Source organism: Papaver somniferum, unplaced genomic scaffold, assembly GCF_003573695.1.
Source record: "Papaver somniferum cultivar HN1 unplaced genomic scaffold, ASM357369v1 unplaced-scaffold_118, whole genome shotgun sequence".
Taxonomy (NCBI): domain Eukaryota; kingdom Viridiplantae; phylum Streptophyta; class Magnoliopsida; order Ranunculales; family Papaveraceae; genus Papaver; species Papaver somniferum.
The window spans coordinates 10,380,814-10,396,342 of record NW_020620825.1 but is presented as its reverse complement, the minus strand read 5'-3'; positions in this window follow the sequence as shown (position 1 = coordinate 10,396,342).

The window sequence follows — 15,529 nt, the reverse complement described above, 5'->3', positions numbered from 1 at the left end:
ATTTATTGTACCAAAAATAGTTTGGGTATAAGATTACTAACAAATTTAGTCTTTTTGTTTTATGCAATAAATCTTCATGTTCTTAAGTCTAACCTAATAAGTTTTATATTAATTATCTGGTTTAAACACAAAACATATATTAGTTCAATTTACAAAACTTAGCCGTAGATAAGCATTAATAATTTTTCATTACAATAGATTAATGGCCCAACATAAATGTAAAGGTACTCAAAGAGTTACTAGATAAATTTTATATCTATCAAATATGCTAATCTCACTACTTTTTCTAGTATTAGATTGTCTACAAGTTCAGACTTTTTAGACTAATTATTCTCTAATCTCTATTAACTTTGCAAAACATAAGATAATTGGTTTACCCTACAATTTTTACTTCAAAAAATGTACACATAGATGAACAAACAAAATCCATCAACCAATTAAATCTTTTGGTCATTGATAGCTTTAGTGATTAAGGTTTATCTCACAACCCAAACCAGTTCTAAATTAATCTATTTATCTATCCACCACTAAGAATTATCTACCGTTTCCCATGTAAGATCTAATAGTGAGCTCTGATTCCAATTTGTGACGCCCCAACGTAATTACCTAATTAGATATACAAATTACAACCTAATTGAAGCATCAAATCTAGATTAATGATCTTAAAAATCTCAATTGCATAAGCTAATCCCAAAACAAACTCATACACTGTGATATTGTATAAATGAAGAACTCTTTTGTGATATGTATATTTTAATGTGTTGTCTTACAGAATAAATAAAGAATAAAGATATATGTAAGATTCATAACATCTTTAACTTCGCAAAAAACTTTAATCTACGATAAAGGATACCTTCCCGCGCACCATTTCTTCTGATTACTGAAACTGAAGTGGGAACGAGTGAGCACATCATCCCAAAGGGGTTCCCAATGGAAACATATAACCTAGAAGTAATCACTAACATGCTTCACAGTTCTAAAAGATAATGAAATTAAACAAAATATTATAAGAAAACAGATAACACCTTTTACACACAACACGAAGCCGAAAATTGCTTCAAATCTTTTCCCCAGATATTACGTCCATAGTGGCAATATCCGTGAAAGATCCACCACCGGATGGATCTATGAGAAAAAGAATTAAACAACCTAAACATATGTTACCCAACCTCGTCTCATTCAATGGAGAAGAAGATGTTAGGAATAACTCCAATCTCAAATGATAGCAGGATTCCAGGTACCGTAAGATATTAATGTGGAATGCGTACACCTCATAAACACCATCTAAGTCTACAATATAATAAAGTTTGATTACTATGATCTGACCCCGCAAAGTAGGTTCACACAAGGCCCAATCATTATTCGTAGACCGAAGTCTCCAAATAATAACCATATCTAGTCATGAACCTAAAATTTCTTCCTAAGTCAAGGTCATAGTAACCCAATCATACTACTAAGACTGCACAATCAAGTATGATATGCACAGAGTGATATCCCCAAATAAAATGTAGTATATATAATATTTAACCGGGGTAAAGCCAGACTACTAGGTAATTATCAACCGAGGTAAAACCGGACTACTATCTTAAGACAATAAAATGTAATAATATTTATCCGGGGTAAAGCCAGGCTACTAAGTAAGATTCAAACAACGTAGCATTTCCCTACTAAACTTAGCAAATATCTATAGTGAATCACATACAATCTTCGCGAGGAATCACCCAACGCATATCACACAACATACCCATTCAATTACAAACAACATGCTCATAGAAAATAAGGACTCATCATGCTCGAAGATAAAGTAACTTAATGATTATAAAAAAAGTTACAAAGTTCCCACTTGTTTTGATGATAAGCCATGCCTACCTCGAAATACACCATCCACCGGTTCATCATTTGAAACGATTGTTGTTAATAAAGATTAACTGTTAATCACACAAGCATTATAAGAATTAGCCAAAAGGCTCATGGCACATTTTTATAGAAATCTCTAGTTATAAGCTAAGTGAACTATCTAATGGTTCTAAGCGAATTTATGTTTCTACACCTTTTCAGTTTCTATCTTTAGCACGTCTAAAGGTTTACTAACTCAATTATGTTGACTCTATAGTCTATTTGATAGGTCATATGACTATCTACAACTTTGTAGAAGGAACCAAAGGTCAATTCAGACATTAAGTGGTCCAACTTATCAAACTATGAAAACTGGCCCTAAGCCCAAGCCCATCAAATCATCCCCTTAATCTAAGCCTGGTCCATCTTGGTCAACTGACGGTCAATGGGTCATCTAACAGTCAACGTCAGCTAAAAGTTAAGTCTAAAGGTCAACTAAGTCAAAGGTCAAGTCAATGGTCCCCTTGTCAAATCCCGGTCAAGGTCAGGTCAAACGATCCAACTCGATAAAGATCCAATGAGTCCGTTCTGAGTCGAACCGATTCAACTCAGACAAGCACGCACATAGTCAGCTGAGATGACAGATGACTGGGATGACTAGGTACATGCCATTGCAAAGACCTTAATCTATGGCTTAACCGATGCACCAAAATGGTGCGACACATTCTATCACAGCGCCTAACAATAGTATCTGAACCACCAACTCAACTTTCCTTGAACATTCAATACAGCTATTCACTACCTCTTCACAAGCACTTCTAGTCCTAACACAAAATCATCTCAACTCCAGCTATACAAACATACTAACTTAAAATCCATCTGCAATCTCCATTCAACACACATCATTCTCCAATGCTGTGTACTCATCAAACATTGCCACCTCCAATTCCATCATACACCATCACTAAGCTTAACTTACAACCCTCATTTTCTTAATTCATCTCATCCAAAACCTAACCACTCCACCATTCTTTCCATTCTACTTTCTAAACTGAGTTTTCCCCATCTTCATGTCTGCAACCACAACAACAGCATCAACACCCTTCTTGCAATTCAATTTATTTCCAGACTTACACTTATCCTTATTAACAACTGCAATGTTTATTTCATCAACACCTGTAATCCATACTCAATCTAGTACTACCACTAAATTCAGCTTCAACGCTCAACTATCTCACAATACACTAGCTAAGACCACCACCATATGCTCATGTTCAACTTCATCAGTAACTTCACTTCACCAATATTTCCACAATATAACTACTCCCTCCTTATCATTCTCACCAAATCCTAACATTCATACAAAACACCACCAGACCACCACACCTCAGCTTCACTAATTCAGCACCACTATTTCCATAGCTGCATGAATAAAAACAACATTTCACAGTACTCAAATCTACTTGAGATACATTCCCAACTCCATTCCAAATCAATTAATAACAATCCTAGAACCTGGTTCATCTCCCCTGCCTTTGTTTCATTAAGAAATTCTCAAGAACAACTTATAACACAATAGAGACAATGATCCAACACCTGAGACTTGATCTCACATTTGTTCCTAATATAATTATTCTACATAAATCAATACACATCCCTAATTTCTGCAATCAACACATATACTACCAAGAACCCTAAATCCCTATGAACTCAAAATTAAACTACATAAGATTACCCTACTTCATAATTAACTAAAACCCATCACTGAAATCAACTTATAAATCCAAAGATCACACGAATTGATTAATAAACAGAGAAACCCAAATTTACCTTTTCTTCCACCTCTGAGTTCGAACCAACACTTGATTTAACAACTCAATCATAAATTATCAGGGTTCTCAATCGATTCATCATCTTCAGTTTCACATCAATCTTCAGTGGATCTCAGAAGTCCTAAACCTAACTTCCACTGATCTAATTCTCCTCATCCATAAAAAATCTTAACCTAATCGATTCTACTATCTCAGCAACCCTTCTATCAAACCGTTATTTCTAAATAAAAACTCAACAGAGGTTTTATCCTCTGAATCGCCGGAGAAGAAAGAGAAAAGAATAACATAAGAAGAATGAAGAAGAAAAAAGAAAAATGAGAGTTTATCCTCTCGACTAGGGATAAGACTGGACAAAATTACTAAGGCACCCTGAAAAATTGATACGGGCAGCCAGGTCGACTTGAATGCAAAAAGACTATTTTGCGCTTCATACAAATCTGATGGTATCTTCTTCGTCTGGTATCCGAATGACACATTCGAGTAGTCCATTTCGCCTTATTTTTCGGGACCTATTCAATGATATTAGTTCAGTATCTAAATCCTTGTTAGATTAATTTTTATTAATTAAAATCTTCATTAACTAATCGAGTCATTAGCGGTTAACTCGTCTCTTGACTGGTCTAATAGCATTGACGAGCTTGAGGGTCCTTACAACAACACCAACAAGTAAACCTTGATATAAGAGTTTAACTATTGGGATCAACCTAAATTCACAAATCTTAAGGCGTTCAATTGGATTACACCTTGAGTGATCTACTACTTGGTGGTTCATTGGATAGAATCTGGTAGTCGAGAACTTCCGTATCCGGTGATTGAAGGAATTTTGGGGATAACACTGATCTAGCTGTTATTCCACGGTTGTTGATAATCTATGAATAACGATGAGTAGGCAACTATAATAGCTCATTGACGGTTTATTAACGAAGAAGTCTTCCTTGATAATATCTCTCTCTATTGATTACAATTCAACTTTATTTGCTTTGATAATTTATTCTGTTTGAAATCTAAAACAACCCCCCCCTCCCCCCCACCCCACCTACCCCTTTGTGACACTTTGACAACTAAAACTCACTGCTCTTCGTGGGAACGATCCTTATTTTCATTATATTACCGGTTAATTGTGTGGAAATAAGATTATTAATTTGATTGCACTTACGACAGCCATCAAATTTTGACGCCGCTGCCGGGGAGCAGTCGGTAGCTTTAGTTGTTATTTTTACTAGTTTTATTCTTATTTTTATATTTTCTTTTTAGTTTTTAATTTTTGTTTTCTAGATTTGTGGTTTCAGGTACTTGATCTCTGGCATCGAAAGATTGGGATTATCAGAGGCGCGGTTTTCAAACTCATAGAGGAACAATAATATAAGCACGTCAGCAAACGCAACAAGAATATTCAGAGGAAATGGTAGACGGTACAAATCCTCCACCACCTTCACCCGTAGAGAGGAAACTGCAAGAGTTGACATCTTCATGCTTAGATTCGCAACCATTGCGTATTACAATCACTAACCTAGTGGAGCTGAAACCGAATCTACTTCATCATCTACCAAAGTTCAAGGGACTTCCAGGTGAAGATCCAAACCGCCATCTTCGAAAATTTCAACAGAATATGACAAGTCTTAGGCAAAGTACCGAAGACAGTGATACAGCAATGCTGCAAGCTTTCCCATTCTCTTTAATAGATTCAACGGAAGAATGGTTGTACTACCTTCCTCCAGGGAGTATTACAACATGGACTGAAATGAAAAGGCTATTTTTGGAGAAATGTTTTCCTTCTTCAAAGTAAGCATCCGTTCGTAAAGAGATTATTGGTATTCTCCAAGTTACTGGGGAGTCTGTAGATGAATATTGGGATAGGTAAAAAAATTTAGTGGCAAGTTTCCCTCACCACAACATATCTCCAACACTAATCGTTCAATATTTCTATGGGGATTGAGGGGTTACTTCCGGAACAAAGAAATTTGATTGATGCATCTGCTGGTGGTTCATTCACTGAAAAGACAATCTCACAAGCAACTAGTTTGATTGAGAGTATGGCCTCAAATGCACAACAATTTTATACAAGGCACGACTAAAATGTCAGAAGAGTTAGCAATATGGAAGAAACTTCACACTCAGAGCAACGAATGAACAACATAGAGAAGGTAGTTCAAAGAATAACAACAGTGATCATTCCTTCATACGAAGATGAAGACGAGCTAAATGCTATATTTCCTAATCAGAGGCCCAGGTATGATCCATATTCTAATACTTATAATCCTGGTTGGAACGATCATCCTAATTTCAGTTATGCTAACAAGCAAGCAGCAGTTCCTAATCCATATGTGAGACAAAATGGTCTTCAACAACAGTTGCAGCAACCACAACAACATCAAGCACATAATAAAGATTCATCTGTAGACGACAAATTCAATGTCATCTTGCAAACTATGCAGGGTTTTACTTCTGTCACAGAGGGTCTTAAGGAAACAGTACTGAAAAATCAACAAAAGAACGATGCTGCCATTAAAGATTTGCATACTCAGATTGGACAGTTGGCTTCATATTTGAACCTAATGAAGGCACAAGCATCAACACAACTCCCATTTCAATCGTTTGTGAATCCAAGAGAACACGTCAAGGCAGTAACCTTAAGAAGTGAAGACAAATAGGAGATTCAAGTCTGGATACAGGGGCAGTACACATACCTGGCAACGATACTGAAAAGGAAGTAGTGTCCGAAACCATACCTAAGGAAAAACCAACCTCAAACGGACAACCTAAGGACACGGTTCCCATTTTTACTATATCACCCCCTTTTCCTAGTCGTTTTTCCAAGTCCAAGAAAGAAGCTCAAGACAAGGAGATCATACGGTTCAATATTTTTGAAACCATGTGCTATCCTAGTGATGTTCACTCAGCTTTCTTGATTGATGTTATTGGTTCGTTAGCGCAAAAAATGTTTGATTTAATTAGTGAAGATGAACTTGGAGTTGTGTTACGTAACAACATTACTTTGGATGTTCACGGACAGCCGAACTTGGATGTTGAGTTAGCCAAAGAATTGGTGGAGATGTGTGGTGCCTTAACAATACTACAAGAAACTAGACCGGGTATTATTTCTTATATTTCTTTAACCATAACTAATAAGGTTCCGTTACCTTCTATTGTGCAGGCACCGAAACTAGATTTGAAGGCACTTCCAAACCGCTAAAGTACGCGTACTTGGGTGATAAAGAATAACTTCCGGTGATTATTGCAAAGAACCTCACCCCAATACAACAAGAACGTCTAATTAGGGTTCTGAAAGAGCATAAAATGGCTATTGGTTGGACAATTGCTGATATCAAAGGCAGTAGTCCATCCATGTGCATGCATAGAATCCTAATGGAAGATGATTTTAAGACAGTACGTGATGCTCAGCGTAGGATTAACCCCCCAATGATGGAGGTCGTGAAGAAAGAGATCCTCAAATTGCTAAGTGTGGGGGTGATTTACCCAATTTCTGACAGCAAATGGGTTAGTCTGGTACAGGTGGTACCTAAGAAAGCAGGTGTCACCGTTGTTAGAAATCAAGATGATGAACTTGTTCCTACAAGATTTCAAACAAGATGGAGAGTGTGCATAGACTACAGAAATCTTAATGCCTCAACCCGAAAGGATTACTTTCCCTTACCTTTCATTGATCAGATGTTAGAGAGGTTAGCGGGACATTCACATTATCGCTTTTTGGACGGTTATTCGGGGTACAATCATATTGTTACTGCACCAAAAGATCAAGAGAAGAATACCTTTACTTGTCCTTTTGGTATGTTTGCCTATAGAAGGATGTCGTTTGGTCTTTGCAATGCGCCTGCCACTTTTGAGAGATGTATGGTCAATATATTTTCTGACTACGTGGAGCGCATTATTGAGGTATTTATGGATGATTTTAGTGTTTATGGTGATTCATTTGATATTTGTTTACAAAATCTTGAACTTGTACTGAAGAGATGCATAAACACTAACCTTGTTCTTAATTGGGAGAAATGCCACTTTATGGTAAACCATGGCATAGTGCTAGGTCACATCGTGTCCTCTCGAGGGCTTCAAGTTGACAAAAGCAAAGATAGACTTAATAAGAAACTTACAATATCCCACTTCGGTGAGGGAAATTCGCTCGTTTCTTGGTCATGCAGGTTTTTACAGGCGGTTTATCAAGGACTTCTCCAAAATCTCAATGCCGATGTGCAAATTATTGCAAAAAGAGGTTATTTTTGACTTCAACAAGGAGCGCCAAGGATGCCTTTGATAAATTGAAATAATTGTTGACAACTGCACCAATTATCAAGTCACTGGATTGGAGTTTTTCATTTGAATTAATGTGTGATGCAAGTGACTACGCATTTGGAGCCATTTTGGGTCAAAGAGTAGACAATTGTCTCCTGTGATTTATTATGTATCTAGGACCCTAAACGATACACAAATCAACTATTCTACCACCGAGAAAGAATTTCTGGTTATAGTGTTTGCACTAAAAAAATTTAGATCTTATTTGGTGGGTTCAAAAGTGGTTGTGTATTCTGATCATGCAGCACTTAGGTACCTATTAAAGAAGAAAGAAGCTAAGCCAATATTTATACGGTGGATTCTACTATTGCAAGAATTTGATTATGAAATAAAGGATAAAAGAGGTGTTGAAATACTGTTGTTGATCATCTAAGTAGACTTGTTGTTTCCGAAGAAGAACTTCCTTTACAAAATCGAAGATTCAACACCTTGGTACGCGGATATAGTAAACTACTTGGTTACAAGACAAGTTCCTAGTACAATTTCTAATTTTCAAAAGCTTAAGCTTAGGAAAATAGCCAAGCAGTATGTGTGGGATGAGCCCTACTTGTGGAAATATGGTTCTGATCAAATCATTCGCAGGTGCATACCTAATTCTGAATTTCAATCTATTCTTACTTTTTGTCATACTTATGCATGTGGTGGTCACTTTGGGTCTAAACTTCCCGCTTTCAAAGTACTTGAAAGTGGATTTTATTGGCCAACCCTATTTGAGGATGCATACATTTTTCGCAAATCTTGTGATAGATGTCAAAGAACGGTAAATCTAGGTGCTCGAAATCAAATACCACTCACACCAATTATTGTTGTTGAAGTATTTGATGTGTGAGGAATTGATTTTATGGGTCCTTTTGTCAATTCTAATGGAAAATTTTATATACTTCTTGCTGTGGATTATGTTTCGAAATGGGTGGAAGCTAAAGCCACCCCAACTAATGATTCTCAAGTTGTTTGTGAGTTTGTGAAGGAATATATTTTTTCTAGACATGGTACATCAAGAGCGGTTATCAGTGAAGGAGGCTCACATTTTCAGAAATCCTTCCATGCCTTACTCAAGAAGTACAACATAATATACAAGGTTGGTACGTCGTATCACCCACAAACTAGTGGGCAATCCAAAATCTCAAACCGTGAGATTAAATCCATTCTTGAGAAAACCGTTAACACTACATGGAAATATTGGATTATAGGCTTAATGAAGCATTATGGGCATATAGAACAGCGTACAAAACACCGATTGGTATGTCTCCATATCGGTTGGTCTATGGCAAAGCTTGTCATCTTCCAGTTGAACTTGAACACAAGGCATATTGGGCGATAAAGATGTGCAACATGGATTATGACAATGCGGGAAAACAAAGGAAGTTACAACTTAATGAGCTAGAGGATATACGTAATGATGCTTACGAGAGTTCTCATATATACAAGGAGAAGATGAAACTTTTCCAAGACAAGATAATTTCTCGAAAGAATTTTGTTGTGGGGCAAAAAGTTCTTTTATTTTATTCTCGTCTTAAATTATTTCCTGGTAAGCTAAGGTCCAGATGGATTGGACCGTAAGTTGTTACCAATGTTTATTCTCACGGCGCAGTTGAAATTTCTAGTCTTAGAGATGGAACAAATTTAAAGGTGAACGGCCATAGATTGAAGCCATATTATGAAAGCATTTCTTATGTGGATATGGATGTGCAAGAATTTCGTGATTATCTCCCTCTGGAGGAGTAATCGAAGGAATGCCAAGTCGGGCTGAGGACATTAAACTAAGCGTTACATGGGAGACAATCCATCGGTTTTGTATCTCTATCCTTTTTTTTTTTTATATTCTTAGTTTTGCATATCATATCTTGCATTCCCATATTAGATTTTACAAAGTCGTATATCTATAATGAAAGTTTTGACGAATCTCGTCAGAAAAATTCTGACTGCGCACTTGTCACCAAAACAACTCTCGAGACTTCATACAGAGTCCGATTGAGTGGTTGACCCCAAATTTTAAAGATGATAGACTCACCTTTCGTTTACAAAAAGAAAATTTGAATTTAGAGTCTGTTAAGTTGGAGAGATAGGCCTGGACATTTGACTTTCGTTATTTTTTTCAGAACTTTTTCAGATTGCATGTCAGTCAGTCCGGAGGCCATAAAAGTCGGACTATTTATCAAAACATTGTTCCCTTTGGAAACGTTATAGAAAATACATAGGCGAACAACTTTAGTTTATGATGTTTTTCCTAGTTACCTACCCATTGGTACAGTTTTTGAGTTTTTCAGGGCTGTTATGTAGAAATCATAATTTTCGGTTTTGAACATTGAGGACAATGTTGAGTTTAAGTGTGGGGGAGCATTTAGTATCTTACTATTGCAGATACACATAAAAAATAAATAAAAATAATACTCTTTGATTTCTTGTATTCTTGAGACTTCATCTTTTGGATTTAATTATGAGCTATTTAGGATGACACTCTAAACCTTTCAGGTTGAAACAGTTCTTACGACAATAGATTGAGTTCCACTTTATCATTCTACAATCCTTATATATACGTTCATAATTGAATGTGAAACTCAGTTTATATCAATAGCATGGTATTCGTTTGAAAGATTCATTCTCGCAATTAATCATTACTGAATCACTTTCTTTTTATTTTTGCAGTTATATGTTTCTCTAAAGTGATTTGGAGGGATCCTGATACTGTCGTGGATGTTGTAGCAAGGTAATCCTTGGTTGAGTATATAAAATCCCCATAGACAATTCTCTTACACTCATAAAAGAGTGAGCCGGAAAATATATATATATAAGGCTACTCTTCATTTATCGACATCGATAAGTAATAGGTCCGGAATTGCGGACTAATCATATTCAATGAAAACAAAAACCTATCATCATTATATAGAAAGTGATAGGTGTCTAAAACACCTTGATATTTATCTATTGTTTATGCTTTCTTTGCAAAGTTTTCCTGTAAAATATGTATCTCATGATTGTTTTTGAGTATTTAGGTACTTTGGAGTCATTTGGAACAAAAGAAGAAGAAACAACGCAAAAGTCTCATCTCATGTGCAACTGGTATTGGAGGTGGATTATTTCTCATTATTTGCTTTTATTCTTTCATCTCTATCTGAAAAACATGTCGGCTTTAGTGATGCAAATATTGTCTGAAAAGCATGACATTTTTAGTGATGAAAAGAAATTGAAAAGAAGAAGTGGATTTGAGAAGTAAAAGAATGGCTGATGTCGGTGGAAGAACTCAAGAAGAATAAATCCTTCAATTTGAGCCGAAAGGGCTAATGGTCATTTCATAGGTGAACACTATCTGGAGCCAGCTCTGGTTAAGGGGTAGCCAGACTTGTATTAAAAGAGAAATGTTAAAAACACCCGATCTGGGTGGCTCTTATGAATGGGGTGTCATTATCCGGCCATACCTCTTTAACATAAATCGAGAGAAATCAATTCTCTCAATCATTTGCATCTGAAAGAAAGGAAATGGAAGAAGCTTCAGCCGCACCATTAATGGCAGAAAGAGAGATCGAGGAAAGGATCTGTGAAGAACCATGAGACTGATGGGGATTGAAATGGGTTTATGGCTATGGATCGAGTTGGTTGTTGCTGTCGAATTAAGGGGTTGAATTGCAGACAACCAAGAGAAGAAGATTTGAGATCTGAAAATTGAATTTAAGGGTTTGGCGAAATCGGAAGATGATGAAGCTACTGCTGCCGTGAATTAAATGGGTTTTGAATTAAATCTTAAAGAGGTAGCAGTGAGAAATCAATTAAGAATGGAGGTCTGTTGAGTTCAAAGAAAAGATGGAAGTCTGAGATGGATGCGATTAAGGGTTCAGTGGTGCTCAGCTTTTGGTGGATGATTAAAGGTGAAGAATGGATACTGTTGATGTTCAAGGGAGATAGGGGTTGACTGAGTTGATGAATCTGAGCTGTAGTGTTGATGGTGCAATGGCTAGGCTAAGAAGTGTTATTGCCTGTGGTGGCTCTGCAGTGAGTGCAAGAGCAGGTACTGAAGAGTATGCAATGGAGCTGCTGGTGCTTGCTGTGAGTGTTGTTAAGTTGAAGTGTCAGGTTGAAAGATTAGCAGGAACTGAAGCAGAGTGATAATGCTCTATTAGTGGAATGATTGCAACGACTAATGGGTTTTGGTGGATGTGATGGGTGTATGACGAGTAACTGAGGTTTGCAGGTGTTTGAGTATTGTGTGTGTGTGCTGAAATGACTCTGGAGCTGCAATTCAGGTTAGAAGTGGAGCCGAGTTACAGTGAGTGATGAAAGTTTCAGCTGAATGATTGAACATCAATAGATGTATGTTAGGATTCTTAACAGGAGAAGACCAAAAATAGGCCTGAAAAATGGCCGGAAATCAGCTAGAAACAGAGGAAGCTTTGTCCAAATTCCTCCTACAGCGAGTTGACTCAACGATTCAGCTCAAATGACTCAGTGATCCAAAGATGGCGACGCCATTATGAAGACCGTCAAAGATAACAGAGACTTGAGAAGACCGTCAGTTTGACTCAGCTAGCCGGCGGCATCTCTCAGGTGACCGGATTCCGGTGATGGCGTCAGCCATCCAACTACCCAATTTTGGACCCAGAATTTCCATAAGAGATGTTTTCACACATGGGCTTGGTTGACCACTTGGAGATGGACTTTGAGAAGACTTAACTTAATATTGGGAAGAGTATCCTTTTGGGAGAAGCATATTGATGTAGTTTTGAAAGTGATAAGTAGAAGTTCGTTCAACTCGGGCTTGTGTAGGATTTTTTTTAGACTTAAATTCAAAACTAAAATAGAAAACACAATAAAAATTATAGCAAACTCAAACAAAGATGATATCAATATTAAAAGAAACACTGAGACTAAGATTCCACTATTTTCCAAGTTCAAAGTGATTAAACCAATACTTATATTTATGCAATTTTCTCGTTTAATTTGATTCTAAAGTATTGCAACAAGTAGAGTTTCAAAAGTAATAATTGTAAATACCAAGTATGAAGCATCAAAAGTCTTAAAACTAAGCATACTACATCAAAATAAATCACAACCACTCAAATACAAATCATATTCAATAATAGTTCAAGGCAAATAATCATATAATTATTGCAAATAAAAAGATAAAATAGAATATACCACTTTTTGTTGGAAAAATAGTTTCCTCTATCGCCTCAGCAATGGGGTTTAGCTCCTCATATTAATCACTTGCTTAAAATATTGGTTTATGGTTCAAAAGTTGATTAAAAGGAAGGAAGACAATAAAACAGACAGTTTGCAACGCTGTATTGGCGCTACAAAGAAGCTGTTACAAACGACGAACTGTTACAGAGACCTGTTGGTTACTGTAGCAGTGTTACAAATTGAGACGCCTAAGTGTTGAGATATTAAGACTGAAAAAACGACTGTTTTGAATGGTGTTTGTTCTTCAACTTCTTCTTCTTCTCCTGCTGATGTAACTCGCTCTGCAACTCGACTGATTCTTCTCTGTTGGGTTCTAAACTTCTCCTAAGGTTGCGCACCCTCTTCTGTGACTCCCTAGCCTCATATATATACACGGAAGGTGCCGTATAAAGCAAGTAAATCCCAAAAATAACTCTTTTCTTCGGCAGTAATACTCGGAATTTTCTTCTATTCCAAATCTTCTTTACGCGGTTTGTGAGTTATAAAACTTCCTAAAACTGAAAGATACGAATCCCAGAGAGTAAATCCTTCGTTCACAGCACGAAACTTCCACAAATATAACCAATGAAACTTCCACGAATAACCAGTGCCCTGTTTTATCAAACCGAAGATTGATGCCTATTTTTTCGAATCTGTGCCACCTACAATCTCTGTTCTGACTCATCATGTACATCCCAACTCATCTCCACGTAAGAAACCTCTCCAATACTTCACGGAATTTCAGAAAATCCGATAATATTTCAATCTCCTCTGTTCAGCCCTAACTCCACATAACACCCTATATTTTCGAATTTAGAAGACCTACCAACCCTGTTTAGTCGTAACAGGCTGGTACCAATCCATTCCAGCGTCAAACACTGAGAAAAACTCAACAGAATTTAATCCAGCTCTTCCCAGGAAAATACGCAGCTTGTACACCAGATTCCCTCCAATCCTGAGATTTGAACGATAAAGAAGGATATCCCCCTAACCAGAGTGGGGGTGCCGATAGCACTTGCCTTGGGGTGTCCTGGGCGTGCCCCTTATCCAAACCGGGGGTCCGAATAGCAAGTGTCTTCTGGGTGCTTTCCGACAACTTTTCGAGCCAATTTTTTACAAAAATGTTTATTGGCCAAAAATACCTACAAATAAATAAAACACCATAATAAGTACAAAAATGAGCCCTAAAAATATATAGAATCGAGACAAATCGGACACAAAAATGTGTCTATCAAATACCCCCAAACCTATTATTTGCTAGTCCTCGAGCAAAAATAAAATAGAAATAAAATCCTAACTCACTGTCGCATGCATCGTCGATTACATTTAGCGTATGCATAAGCCTTTAAACCCCTAGGTGTCTCTAGTGGCGGAGTGTTGTCTCCGGAGGGCTTACCAGAAGTATACCCACAAAACCTTTATACTCCATTCCCTAACTATCTACACAGAATCTTGGAAGGTACTAAATTGGCATACTTATTGACTACAGGGGGAAGTACCCTGATGCGAAATTCCAATTGCTGTACACGAGTTCGCACTCAAGCATACTAAAATTCATATGAAGTGACGGAGCTCTACTCAGATAGTCGCACTATGGACATCAATATCCGGAGTCAAAACTAATCACATGGATAGATCAAGAAGATGGATATAGAAAAACATAGATGGTTTAGATGTTTACTAGGTGAACGGTGTTTCTCATATCTGTCTGATGGCCTCCGCCAAAATGAACCTATCCTAATGGACTGAGATACTAGTCTGACTAATATCAACACATTGGCATATACAAGGAACCAGTGACTGATAATCCTAACCCTAGGTCAACACAACTGGCATATACAAGGGTTCCAGTGGTCGACTTTATTGAATTTATTCCAGTTGGTCTAATGGTCTGGTCTCAGTTTTTTTTTTTTTTTTTGTATCTCAATCACTCTAATTCACCCTAGCATTGGTAACAACTTGAATCGTGAGCCCCACCTAATCACTTAGAGAAACATAGTTTAAAAACAAAAAATAAAAACAGAAGTGAAAAGGACTCAACGAGATATGGTGAAACTATCATGTTATTTCTAACACCTGAGCTCTGTGCTTTATGAATAGACTCTTTAGATGTTGCCATCTAGTCAGATTGGTTCCTCAACTCCTACAACCAAAATGCTTCCATCCACTTAGATTGGTTAGTGCCATCCTTAATAGGGATAAATTTCTAGGCTCTGGAGTTTATTTATTGCAACGAAAAGGTAACAAAAAGTTCTACCCCACCCCCAAACTTAAATCTAACATTGTCCTCAATGTTTCTAATCAAAGAACAGTACCAAAAATATAAGTAATGAGGAAATAGTAAAGAGAGAAGTCGGAAAGATAGTACCTGGGTGAAGTGTAACCAAAAACCTACAAAA